This window comes from Panulirus ornatus, chromosome 67, assembly GCF_036320965.1.
Source record: "Panulirus ornatus isolate Po-2019 chromosome 67, ASM3632096v1, whole genome shotgun sequence".
NCBI classification, from domain to species: Eukaryota; Metazoa; Arthropoda; class Malacostraca; order Decapoda; family Palinuridae; genus Panulirus; species Panulirus ornatus.
In genome coordinates this window covers 10361922-10375211 of record NC_092290.1, presented here as the reverse complement: position 1 = coordinate 10375211, position 13290 = coordinate 10361922, and positions in this window count along the sequence as shown.

The following is a 13290-nucleotide window of genomic DNA, read 5'->3' as shown; positions in this document are numbered from 1 at the left end:
TGAGGGAGGAAATGTGTAATGATGAGGGAGGAAACATGTGTAATGGTGAGGGAGGAAACATGTGTAATAATGATGAGGGAGGAAACATGTGTAATAATGATGAGGGAGGAGACATGTGTAATAATGATGAGGGAGGAGACATGTGTAATAATGATGAGGGAGGAGACATGTGTAATAATGATGAGGGAGGAGACATGTGTAATAATGATGAGGGAGGAGACATGTGTAATAATGATGAGGGAGGAAACATGTGTAATGGTGAGGGAGGAGACATGTGTAATAATGATGAGGGAGGAAACATGTGTAATGATGAGGGAAGAAACATGTGTAACTATGAGGGAGGAAACAGTAAGAAAATAAATGAGACAAAAGTAGAAATAGATATTTTTGTACTGGTTAAGGAATTTGGGGAAATGGCATGACTGAGTCACAGAAATGACGCGAACACATGTCAAGCTGACACAGGCTGACTCTCACAGAGAGGACACGACTCTCAACCAGTCAAGCTGACACAGGCTGACTCTCACAGAGAGGACACGACTCTCAACCAGTCAAGCTGACACAGGCTGACTCTCACAGAGAGGACACGACTCTCAACCAGTCAAGCTGACACAGGCTGACTCTCACAAGAGATGACACGACTCTCAACCAGTCAAGCTGACACAGGCTGACTCTCACAAGAGATGACACGACTCTCAACCAGTCAAGCTGACACAGGCTGACTCTCACAGAGAGGACACGACTCTCAACCAGTCAAGCTGACACAGGCTGACTCTCACAGAGAGGACACGACTCTCAACCAGTCAAGCTGACACAGGCTGACTCTCACAGAGAGGACACGACTCTCAACCAGTCAAGCTGACACAGGCTGACTGTCACAAGAGAGGACACGACTCTCAACCAGTCAAGCTGACACAGGCTGACTGTCACAAGAGAGGACACGACTCTCAACCAGTCAAGCTGACACAGGCTGACTCTCACAAGAGATGACACGACTCTCAACCAGTCAAGCTGACACAGGCTGACTCTCACAAGAGATGACACGACTCTCAACCAGTCAAGCTGACACAGGCTGACTGTCACAAGAGATGACACGACTCTCAACCAGTCAAGCTGACACAGGCTGACTCTCACAAAGAGGACACGACTCTCAACCAGTCAAGCTGACACAGGCTGACTGTCACAAGAGATGACACGACTCTCAACATGTCAAGCTGACGCGAAGTGACGGCCACAGAAACGACATGACTTGGCCACATCAAGCTAACATGAGGTGACCTGTCACAGAGATGACAACGGACAGTACAGTCTCTCTCTCTCTCTCTCTCTCTCTCTCTCTCTCTCTCTCTCTCTCTCTCTCTCTCTCTCTCTCTCTCTCTCTCTCTCTCTCTCTCTCTCTCTCTCTCTCTCTCTCTCTCTCTCTCCCGCTTACCTTTTGGGTAATTGCCTCCCTGGGAAAGCTACCTCCCTCCAGCACTGGATTGCCTTCTGCGATTGAGAACAAGTCAGGCAAGGCTGGCGAGGGAGGGAGGGAGCGAGGGAGGGAGCGAGGGAGGGAGCGAGGGAGGGAGAGAGGGAGGTGTGAGCACGGAAGGCAAGAGACGAACATCGTCTTGATAATGGTGATGAGGATCGAGGGCCATGGGTGACGTCTGGAGGTTCCTAGGCTTTAGGACTTACTACCAGAGGGGAGGTGGGTGAGACGGAGGGGGTAGGTAGTCTGTCGGCTGATGATGCCGTTTGTTTTCCACGAGAAATTGCGGGTTGTAGACTACATGTGTGTTGTGTGGAGTTGATCGTGTATACGGTGTGTAGTGTGTGTATACAGTGTGTATGAGGTGTGTAGTGTGTGTATACAGTGTGTATACGGTGTGTAGTGTGTGTATAGTGTGTATACTGTGTGTAGTGTGTGTATACGGTGTGTAGTGTGTGTGTACAGTGTGTATACGGTGTGTAGTGTGTGTATACAGTGTGTATACGGTGTGAGGTGTGTGTATACAGTGTGTATACGGTGTGTAGTGTGTGTATACAGTGTGTATACGGTGTGTAGTGTGTGTATACAGTGTGTATACGGTGTGAGGTGTGTGTATAGTGTGTAGTGTGTGTGTGTGTGTGTGTGTGTGTAAGATTATCATATCAAAAATGTTAGATATTGCGAGAGCTGACAAACTATTTCCTTTTTGTGGGAGTTTCAAAAAACAGGGATTTTTTTACACCTTTTTTTTAAGTCCTTTGAATATATATATATATATATATATATATATATATATATATATATATATATATATATATATATATATATATATATATATATATATTGGAAAGGATCACAATTTTGCGCGTGATCAAGATATTACTATGAGTCCACGGGGAAAATGAAACACGAGAAGTTCCCAAGTGCACTTTCGTGTAATAATCACATCGTCAGGAGAGACACAAGAGAACTATAACTGTCAGTTGATATACAACGAAGAGACGAAACTAGGACGCCATTTGGTAAACAATATATATATATATATATATATATATATATATATATATATATATATATATATATATATATATATATATATATATATATATTCCTAGCGATGTAAATAACCATTTACATTTCGTTCTCTGCTGAAAATTCTTGCTAGAACGTCTGGAACTTTCAAGATGCTTAAAATTTTTCTTCTCGTCAAAAACTCTTGCGCAAGCAATACCGGATCAAGCTACCGTTTTCTCTCCTTATTTTTTACTTGTCTCCTTTGGCTTAGAAAACGAGGTCCGTCATGAGCGAGCCTGGCCTTGGGTCGCCTCTAATACAATGGACGTTTATCATTGGGCCGTGTCACTCACAGTTGTATGAATTACCCTCCTCTACCCTCCACTCCCCACCATCATTCCCTCCCTCCCTCACTCTCGTTCTTCCCTCCCATCCTCTCATTATTCCCTCCACGCGTTGCCAAGGCCGACCTGCGTGGTAAAAAGTAACCCACAATGTTCCTTATGTTTGTTTTGTTCTTATAAAACTGTACTAGTCTTCCATTCGACTGGTCTTCAGAAGGGGGTAACTATTCTGTTTATTTAAGTCGTTTTAAGAATGTCATTTCGTGGTAATATCTTGCGAATATTTGTTTTCAGCTCCTGTGAAAATTAAGTGAACGAAACAATGTTGTCACTTATCGAAGAAGACTGATATAGAGTCTACTCTTGTATTATTATCTTTGGATAATGAATTTATACCTCGTAAGTCTCTGAAGAAAATAAGGGTTTATTATTTTCTTTACTTAGAAAATGGGAAATTTTTTTTTTGTATACGTAGAAAACTGGATTATTGATATCGTGTGCATTTGAGTGGATACTTATTCATTTTATTTTTTTTCACAGTAAACACATCTTAATTATCTACGAACATATATATATATATATATATATATATATGTATATATATATATATATATATATATATATATATATATATATATATCCTGGGGATAGGGGAGAAAGAATACTTCCCACGTATTCCCTGCGTGTCGTAGAAGGCGACTAAAAGGGGAGGGAGCGGGGGGCTGGAAATCCTCCCCTCTCACTTTTTTTTTTTAATTTTCCAAAAGAGGGAACAGAGAAGGGGCCCAGGTGAGGATATTCCCTCAAAGGCCCAGTCCTCTGTTCTTAACGCTACCTCGCTATCGCGGGAAATAGCGAATAGTATGAAAAAAAAAAAAAAAAAAAAAAATATATATATATATATATATATATATATATATATATATATATATATATATATATATATATATATATATGGAAAGCTGTGTAGGTATGTATATTTGTGTGTGTGGACGTGTGTATGTACATGTGTATGGGGGGGGTTTGGGCCATTTCTTTCGTCTGTTTCCTTGCGCTACCTCGCAAACGCGGGAGACAGCGACAAAGTATAAAAAAAAAAAAAAAAAAATATATATATATATATATATATATATATATATATATACATCGCTGAATTATACACCCAAACACCTGGGAAATTTAAGATAATTTTTCTCTTGACAAGTTTATTACGTAGAGCTGAACTCCATAAACATCCCATGACGTTGAGCTACCACTGAACTTTTGAACTCGGACATGAAGTGGCAAATTAGACTCTTGACCTACGTGACGACCTTCACCTTCAAGAATATGAGGGATGGAAACCCTTTCTTTTCACTGCCTGACCCGGGAGTTGGGAAAGGGAGTCGAACCCAGTCCAGGAGGGTTGTGTGAACGAATCCAGTACAGCGTACGCCTGTGTGTTGGTGACACACATACCCAGCCATGTTTACTGTCATGATGCACATGTTTAACCATTGAACATTTATAAAAAAAAAAAAAGAAGAATAGAATGACTTTTAAATGCGTAGTAGCTTGAAATTTGATGCGTATTTGTAGCCAGACGATGGATGCTTCATTTTTTAGTAATTTTGATTTTTCTTCATTCTTATAGTAATTTGGTTTGATTTTTTCTTCATTCTTTTAGTAATTTTGTTTAATTTTTTCTTCATTCCTTTAGGATTTTGGTTTGATTTTTCATCATTGTTTTAGTAATTTTGTTTGATTTTTTCTTTATTCTTTTAGTATTGTTGTTTGATTTCCTTCATTCTTTTAGGAATTTTGTTTGATTTTCCTCATTCGTTTAATAATTTTGTTTGGTATTTACTCATTCTTTTAAAGATAGTTTTACTTTTAGTAATTTTGTTTGATTTTTACTCAGTCTTTTAGTGATATTATTTTTCTTTTAGTAATTTTGTTTGATTTTTGCTCGTATATCGAAGCGTTCTCATAGATTATATGCCAGCCAGTGTACAAAGACTTCGAAATAGCTCTTTGACAAGCAAAGAGGTCTAACCTCACGATATAGCTATATGGATATCAAAATGGCAAGAAAATAGAATTAGCATCTTTCAGACGCATCTCCTCAGACCGATGCTCGTAACCACAGACGATATAGACTAATATTAGAAATTGGGAACTGTCTCTAACCTCCCCAAATATGGCTGACGGATTTCAATTATTCTCAAGGTGATATTATTCTAGTCAAGGCTTGTTTTATATTTATTCCCTTCAGGAAATGAAACAGTTTTGGAATGTGGATTATGATTTTGTTTTGAGGCAGTTATTGTATGCATGAAGTGAAGTTATTGTGCCCCAGAGGTGAAGTTATCGTACTCAAGAGGTGAATTTATCGTGCTCAAGAGTTGCAATTATCGTACTCAAGAGGTGAAATTATCGTGCTCAAGAGTTGCAGTTATCGTGCTCAAGAGTTGCAATTATCGTACTCAAGAGGTGAAATTATCGTGCTCAAGAGTTGCAATTATCGTACTGAAGAGGTGAAGTTATCGTACCCGAGGTGAAATTATCGTGCTCAAGAGTTGCAATTATCGTACTCGAGAGGTGAAGTTATCGTACCCAAGAGATGAACTTATCGTCTCACGAGTTAAAGTTATCGTACTCAAGAGCTGAAGTTATTGTATCTAAGGAGTTTAAGTTATTGTATTCAAGAGGTGGCATTACTGTGTTCGAGGAGTGAATTATTTATTTAGCTTAAAAAAGAGATACTCAGATATCCATAGGTTTGGATACTCAGATATCCATAGGTTTGGTTGATCATGGTATATGTGGAGGTTGTATCATGTTAGATTGGTCTGATGTTGTGATTAATAATACAAGCTCGTGGGTCAACGATTGCACCTCGAATGAGACAGAAGTACTTTTTTTTCCCCCTTCAACATGACTCTTTAGAATTTATCCCTGGGAATAGGGGAGAAAGAATACTTCCCATGTATTCCCTGCGTGTCGTACAAGGCGACTAAAAGGGGAGGGAGCGGGGGGCTGGTGGAAATCCTCCCCTCTCGTTTTTTCTTTTTTTAATTTTCCAAAAGAAGGAACATGGAAGGGGGCCAGGTGAGGATAATCCCTCAAAGGCCCAGTCCTCTATTCTTAACGCTACCTCGCTAACACGGGAAATGGTGAATAGTTTGAAGAAAAGAAAGAAGGACTTTAAGAATATAGATGTATTTACCAGTTAGAGTAGTTGAAAGTTGTGCAATATTTACGTTTGATCAACAACACGCCTCGCCCCATTACTGGTATCTCTCCATAGATACTTGGCAAGTTTACATATATATTTCTCTCGTCAAGTTGAATATTTTGCTTTTCTTATTTCACCACAGCCATTTCTCTGCTGCCCGAACTCTTCCGTTATTCCCCAGCAGCCTCGAAACGACCCAGTGGTGTGTCATCTGTTTGTTTTCCTCTTTATTCCCAGTGAAGATAATTTACAGTTTATGTTTACGATTCTCGCCAGTGGTGTGTCATCTGTATGTTTTCCTCTTTATCCCCAATGCGGATCATTTACAGTTTATGTTTACGATTGAGAGCGTCTCGCTCAGGGCAGCAGCAGCAGCATCAAGACGTGTAACCTGATTCCCTCATTTTCTCCAGCAGCGCATAAGGTCAGCTGCAAGAGAAGGTGTATGGCCATTTTGCTCTTAAATCTGTACTGGCGAACGTGCAGGAAATTTAAGTCTGTTAAATGGGAATTTACGACGGTCGTTCAATGATAATTTTTTCTTATTGTTGTCGCGTAATGTGTGTGCAGGAAAACAATTTTTAACCACGGGTTAAGCATGTTGGTGAAGCGATGTATAGCTAAAAGTTGCCACAGCACAAGTTTGTCAGCGAACAATCGTTGCCCTCCAGCCTATCGGTGTTCAAGCGCCCATTATCCTACTGTAGCCTTGTTGCTACAGCACAAGTTTGTCAGCGAACAATCGTTACCCTCCAGCCCATCGGTCTACGAGCGACCATTGTCCTATTGTAGCCTAGTTGCTATGGCACAAATTTGTCAGCGAACAATCGTTGTCCTCCAGCCTATCGGTGTTCAAGCGCCCATTGTCCTACTGTAGCCTTGTTGCTACAGCACAAGTTTGTCAGCGAACAATCGTTGCCCTCCAGCCAATCGGCCTACGAGCGATCATTGTCGCTAGAGCACAAATTTGTTGGCGAACGATCCTTTCTCTCCAGCCTAGCCCGACCTCGACCAGCGATCACTGAATTTGCCCCAATACCTTATTATAGTCCCTCACTATGCTGTCAAGAGTCTACTCAACCTCGTCCAAACATAAGAATGAAGTCTGGTGAATTGGTGGGCAAATAAACATCGCGCTCTGAACAAACAGGAGATCCACAAGGAACTGCAGATATTATGTTTTTTTCTCCGTCGTGTCTCGCATCATGGTCAATGGAGAGTGAAAGGCGAGCGAACGGTCAGAGCGAACACATTTCCTTATCCTGCAGGAGAGGAGAGGAGACTGGGGGGCTCCCCCTAAAAAAAACTGGGGCTGGAAAGGCAGGCTTGATCATCGCCAGGGATAGCGAGTAGATGTGTAACCAGAGGAAGGACTTTAAATGGCGCGCTCTGCCCAGTTTTTGTGGCCGCGTTAGTGAAGGTGAGCCAGCAACCGCCAGCACCGTCTTGTTTTTGCCCCCCCGCCCGCCCATTCTTTGAGTCTTCATCCCATCTTGAATGCCCTCCTCCAAGCCCCTTCTGATATCTTCGCCACCTTTTTTTTTCTAGGTTTTAATATATATATATATATATATATATATATATATATATATATATATGAGCCGATTTGATTGTCCATTTTCTAGGTATATTCAGTTGTTCAACTCTTCCAGGAAGAGAAAAATAATGGATGATTAATTGTTATCTATTTATTGTGTATCATTTATTGAATATTTATTGTGTATCGTCCTTGTGAGGAAGACTGGAGGAGGCAAGTATGCCTCTCCCGCTGCCTCTCACACTATAGAAAATGGAGGTTGCGAAGTCAACAGGGAAACTTAAAAAGATTTTCAACTGTTTAACGAAATGAGATAAAGACATTGTATGCCTTATCATGTATTTTAGAGCTTTTAAGGAATTTCCAGATGTTGTAGAATGAGCGAGTATATCGTGACTATGAATGGTAGTTAGTGCAAAATGTCTTATTTTTAGAATTTTGAAAAGCATTGTCCAGCAATGAAAAACTCTCGCACTGACCGAAAATTTAGGAATATTAGCGCGCACGTCCACTATGAATCCTGAAATGTTAAGCATTTAAATTCTCGAATCTTTCCTCCACTTGAACCGCAATTGTGGTTTTCGGGCCAATAAACTCTTACGATAAGGACGTAAGATACCGTTACAGCGAGGAGATTAATCTTCTATCAGTCACTAGCAATATTTACCTACGTCAAGTTCATTCCGAGCTTCCGAAATAACGAAGTGGACCCCCGTCTTGAAAAGCTTCGTTTTCTGTGGTGGTTGGTGAAGATGTAGCGATGTAGCACCTCAGGTTATCGCTAACATCTTCCTATCTCGTTACATTCTTCAAAATAAACGCGTATCTCATGTAATCTCTCCCCTCCTACTATATAACCTAAGGCAAATGCGATAATAACAGGCTTTCTTAAAAAAAAAGAAAGTAGTTGGAGTTTGTAAGTTTGTAAGTGGTGTGTGAGTCTGAAGTGTTCTCAAAGTGTGTTAAGTAGGTGTCCAGACCAGCATCATCTGCTCCCAGAATCATAGAAGTTGTTGGCGGGGTATTTTCAAGTGATGACATATGACACAGATCCCGTTTTGGTCATCGGCCACCACCACCAGAGGGTCTGCAGATGGTCCTCCGCCACCTGCAGATGGTCTTCCGCCACCTGCAGATGGTCCTCATTCTGCTCAGCACCAAACAGACGCCGCTAGATCCGGGTTGGCTGTTATGGGAAGCGGATCGCTAATTAAGCCACGTTGAAATTTCCGGAGTGTGAATGCTGCTGTTGTGTATTGTACCTTCCTGCCATAAAATAATGCTTTTATTTAAAATTTTTCGCTCTATTTCCCTTTGCGTTACGTTATTTTTGTGTATTTTTATATTTGTTAATTTCCTGTAGAGTGAGTTAGGGCGGTATGTTTCGTAATGAGTATATTTTTCAAAAATTCATACCAATAATGTCAGTTTCCTGTGGACGACGGCCATGGCTGAGGGCCATAAGCAACTCTGCTCCTCCTCATTTGATCTGTAATGATCCCCGTCGCCGCCTCCCGGCCCGAGACGCCGTTAAACATTTCGCCAGACTGATCCGTCAGTATTTCCGCCATCTTGAGTAACTGGTGCTAAATAATGTTACCACATATTCATTTATTGGTTAAATAATTTCCCTGTCCTTTATTATTTGTGGATTTATGGTACTGTAGAAGAGAAAAGTGCAATGCGATCATGATTACTGCATATTTTGATTCGTAATTTGAGGGAATGGAATTACACTTTGCCGTGTGGAATAAAGTAATTGGGTTAGTACAGGTTATTGAATCGAACGGAGATCAGCCGTCTCTTCGATGTATATCAGCTGACTCATATATCTCTCTTGTGTCTCCCCTGATGATGTGATTATTACACGAAAGTGCACTTGGGAACTTATCGTGTTTCATTTTCCCTGTGGACTCATAGGAATATATATATATATATATATATATATATATATATATATATATATATATATATATATATATATATATATATATATATGTATGTGTGTGTGTGTGTGTGTGTGTGTGTGATAATATGTCTTTCTCATCCCTTCTCATGGTCAGTCGGCCATACCTACCGTCACCGCTGTACGCCATATATCACTGTCTGCCTCCGCCCATCGTTGACCCAGCGCCTTAACACACACACACACACACACGCACACACACACACACACTAATATGCATACCAACCCCTCTATAGTGGCCTGGGGTCTCAGAGCCGGGGGTTCCTGGTGTTTCAACATATGAGGTCATGTCTGGGGGGGGGCTGCATTTGACCCAGGAATATAATACATATAATCACACACGACTCAGGAATTATAGGTACTCTTGTGAGTTATGATTATAATGGGACACACGACAGACTCGCTACCACTGTTGCCAATATGCTGTGACCAGACCCACTCACACCCTCCCTCTCTTAGCGAGTCCTCATCACGGTACCTAACCATGAAAGACTCCATTGTTGAATGGCGACGATAGTTCATGTTCAGTCAGTCATGCCCAGTGACTGATGATTGCTGGTGTTCAGTCAGTCATGCCCAGTGACTGACGATAGTTGGTTTAGTCATGCCCAGTGACTGATGATAATTGGTGTTCAGTCAGTCATACCCAGTGACTAACGATAGCTGATGTTCAGTCAGTCATGCTCAGTGACTAACGATAGCTGATGTTCAGTCAGTCATGGCCAGGTGACTGACGATAGCTGATGTTCAGTCAGTCATGCCCAGTGACTGACGATAATGGAGGATCCTCATACGATCGTGGTTGACGTATATACACACATCTTGTCTTATGCCAGTTCGTATTTCCTTCAGAAGTGGATTTTTAGTTCCTTTCCCTATCTCATTTCTCACCTTCACCGGCTTCAGTCTGTGTTGTTATGGGTCACCTCTTGTTCCGGCACCATGTCATTACCTGACCCTATTCGACGGTACGACCCTTCACGCACGACGGTACGACCCAAGGATATGATGATGTGACTTTTGAACTGGACTCCTGAGGGTTAGGTCCTTTAGGGGACGCCATCGTATCCCAGGATCGTACCGTCGTGCTCAAGGATCGTACCGTCGTGCTCAAGGATCGTACCGTCGTGCTCAAGGATCGTACCGTCGTGCTCAAGGATCGTACCGTCATGCTCAAGGATCGTACCGTCTGTGTTCAAGAATCGTACCGTCAGTGCTTATGGATCGTACCGTCAGTGCTCAAGAATCGTACCGTCAGTGCTTATGGATCGTAACGCCTTGCGTAAGAGTCGTACCGTCGTGCTCAAGGATCGTACCGTCAGTGCTCAAGGATCGTACCGTCGTGCTCAAGGATCGTACCGTCAGTGCTCAAGGATCGTACCGTCGTGCTCAAGGATCGTACCGTCAGTGCTCAAGGATCGTACCGTCGTGCTCAAGGATCGTACCGTCAGTGCTCAAGGATCGTACCGTCAGTGCTCAAGGATCGTACCGTCGTACTCAAGGATCGTACCGTCAGTGCTCAAGAGTCCTGCCGTCGTGCTCAAGGATCGTACCGTCAGTGCTCAAGGATCGTACCGTCGTACTCAAGGATCGTACCGTCGTGCTCAAGGATCGTACCGTCGTGCTCAAGGATCGTACCGTCTGTGTTCAAGGATCGTACCGTCAGTGCTCAAGGATCGTACCGTCAGTGCTCAAGGATCGTACCGTCAGTGCTCAAGAATCGTACCGTCAGTGCTTATGGATCGTAACGCCTTGCGCAAGAGTCGTACCGTCGTGCTCAAGGATCGTACCGTCAGTGCTCAAGAGTCCTGCCGTCGTGCTCAAGGATCGTACCGTCGTGCTCAAGGATCGCACCGTCAGTGCTCAAGGGTTGTACCGTCAGTGCTTTAGGATCGTACCATCGTGCTCAAGGATCGTACCGTCGTGCTCAAGGATCGTACCGTCGTGATCAAGGATCGTACCGTCAGTGCTCAAGGATCGTACCGTCGTGCTCAAGGATCGTACCGTCGTGCTCAAGGATCGTACCGTCGTGCTCAAGGATCGTACCGTCGTGCTCAAGGATCGTACCGTCAGTGCTCAAGAGTCCTGCCGTCGTGCTCAAGGATCGTACCGTCAGTGCTCAAGGATCGTACCGTCGTGCTCAAGGATCGTACCGTCGTGCTCAAGGATCGTACCGTCGTGCTCAAGGATCGTACCGTCGTGCTCAAGGATCGTACCGTCGTGCTCAAGGATCGTACCGTCTGTGTTCAAGGATCGTACCGTCAGTGCTCAAGGATCGTACCGTCAGTGCTCAAGGATCGTACCGTCAGTGCTCAAGAATCGTACCGTCAGTGCTTATGGATCGTAACGCCTTGCGCAAGAGTCGTACCGTCGTGCTCAAGGATCGTACCGTCAGTGCTCAAGAGTCCTGCCGTCGTGCTCAAGGATCGTACCGTCGTGCTCAAGGATCGCACCGTCAGTGCTCAAGGGTTGTACCGTCAGTGCTCAAGGATCGTACCGTCAGTGCTCAAGGATCGTACCGTCAATGCTCAATCAGTTCCACAATATAACAAGATACGTGTGGTACATGGCACATATCATGCATGGCTTTGCATGACAACGAGCTCTTGTGTGTGTGTGTGTGTGTGTGTGTGTGTGTGTGTGTGTGTGTGTTCGATCACTCGGCATGCATTATGATGCAACGTGGCGGACTGGTTACATGATGACACTCGTTCGACCCTGAGATTGCCCCCCGAGCCTGTCGTCGTAATTCGTATGCCTGTGTGAGCGAACCATCCGTTACCTCGTTAAGGTTGCGTCCTGAACTGACTCCCGGTTGTTTGATCATCTCGTAGAAACGACAACATATTTGTGTGTGTGTGTGTGTGTGTGTGTGTGTGTTTTGTGTGGTAGTCTTGTTGGTGTAGGCGTACTGAACTTAACCTAGCAGTAACCTAACCTAACCTAACCTAGCAGTAACCTAACCTAGCTTAGTTTGAACCTGAAGTAGCGTAGCTTAACATAGACTTGCCTAACTAACCTAACCTAACCTAGCAGTAACCTAACCTAGCCTAGTTTGAACCTGAAGTAGCATAGTTAATCTAGACTTACTAAGCTAACCTAACCTAGCAGTAACCTGGACTAACCTAGTTTGAACCTGAAGTAGCGTAGTTAATCTAGACTTACTTAGCTAACCTAACCTAGCAGTAACCTGGACTAACCTAGTTTGAACCTGAAGTAGCGTAGTTAATCTAGACTTACTTAGCTAACCTAACCTAGCAGTAACCTGGACTAACCTAGTTTGAACCTGAAGTAGCGTAGCTTAACCTAGACTTACCTAGCTGACCTAACCTAGCAGTAACCTGGACTAACCTAGTTTGAACCTGAAGTAGCAGAGCTTAACCTAAGCTAACTTAGTTTAACCTAACCTAACTGCCACCTAACCTAAACTAACCTCACTTAACCATACTTTATCCTAACCTAACCTTTTTAACCATAATGGAACACCTTGCCTTATCCTAACCTAAGCGACACGTCACCTCACGCAAGGTGTAACAGCTTAAACACACACTCAGTGGCGCTTCGATTCCTACAGGGTTTCGAAGACTTGGTCCCGGGTTTCGAAATCCAGTATTACTCCACGACCGTGCTAACGAGGCAGTTGTTAACCAACATCCATCATCATGACCGGTGGCTCTCTCGTCCTTGAAAAAAAAAAAAGGATGAAATCGACCACAGTTGGGAGAACAGGTTGACCAC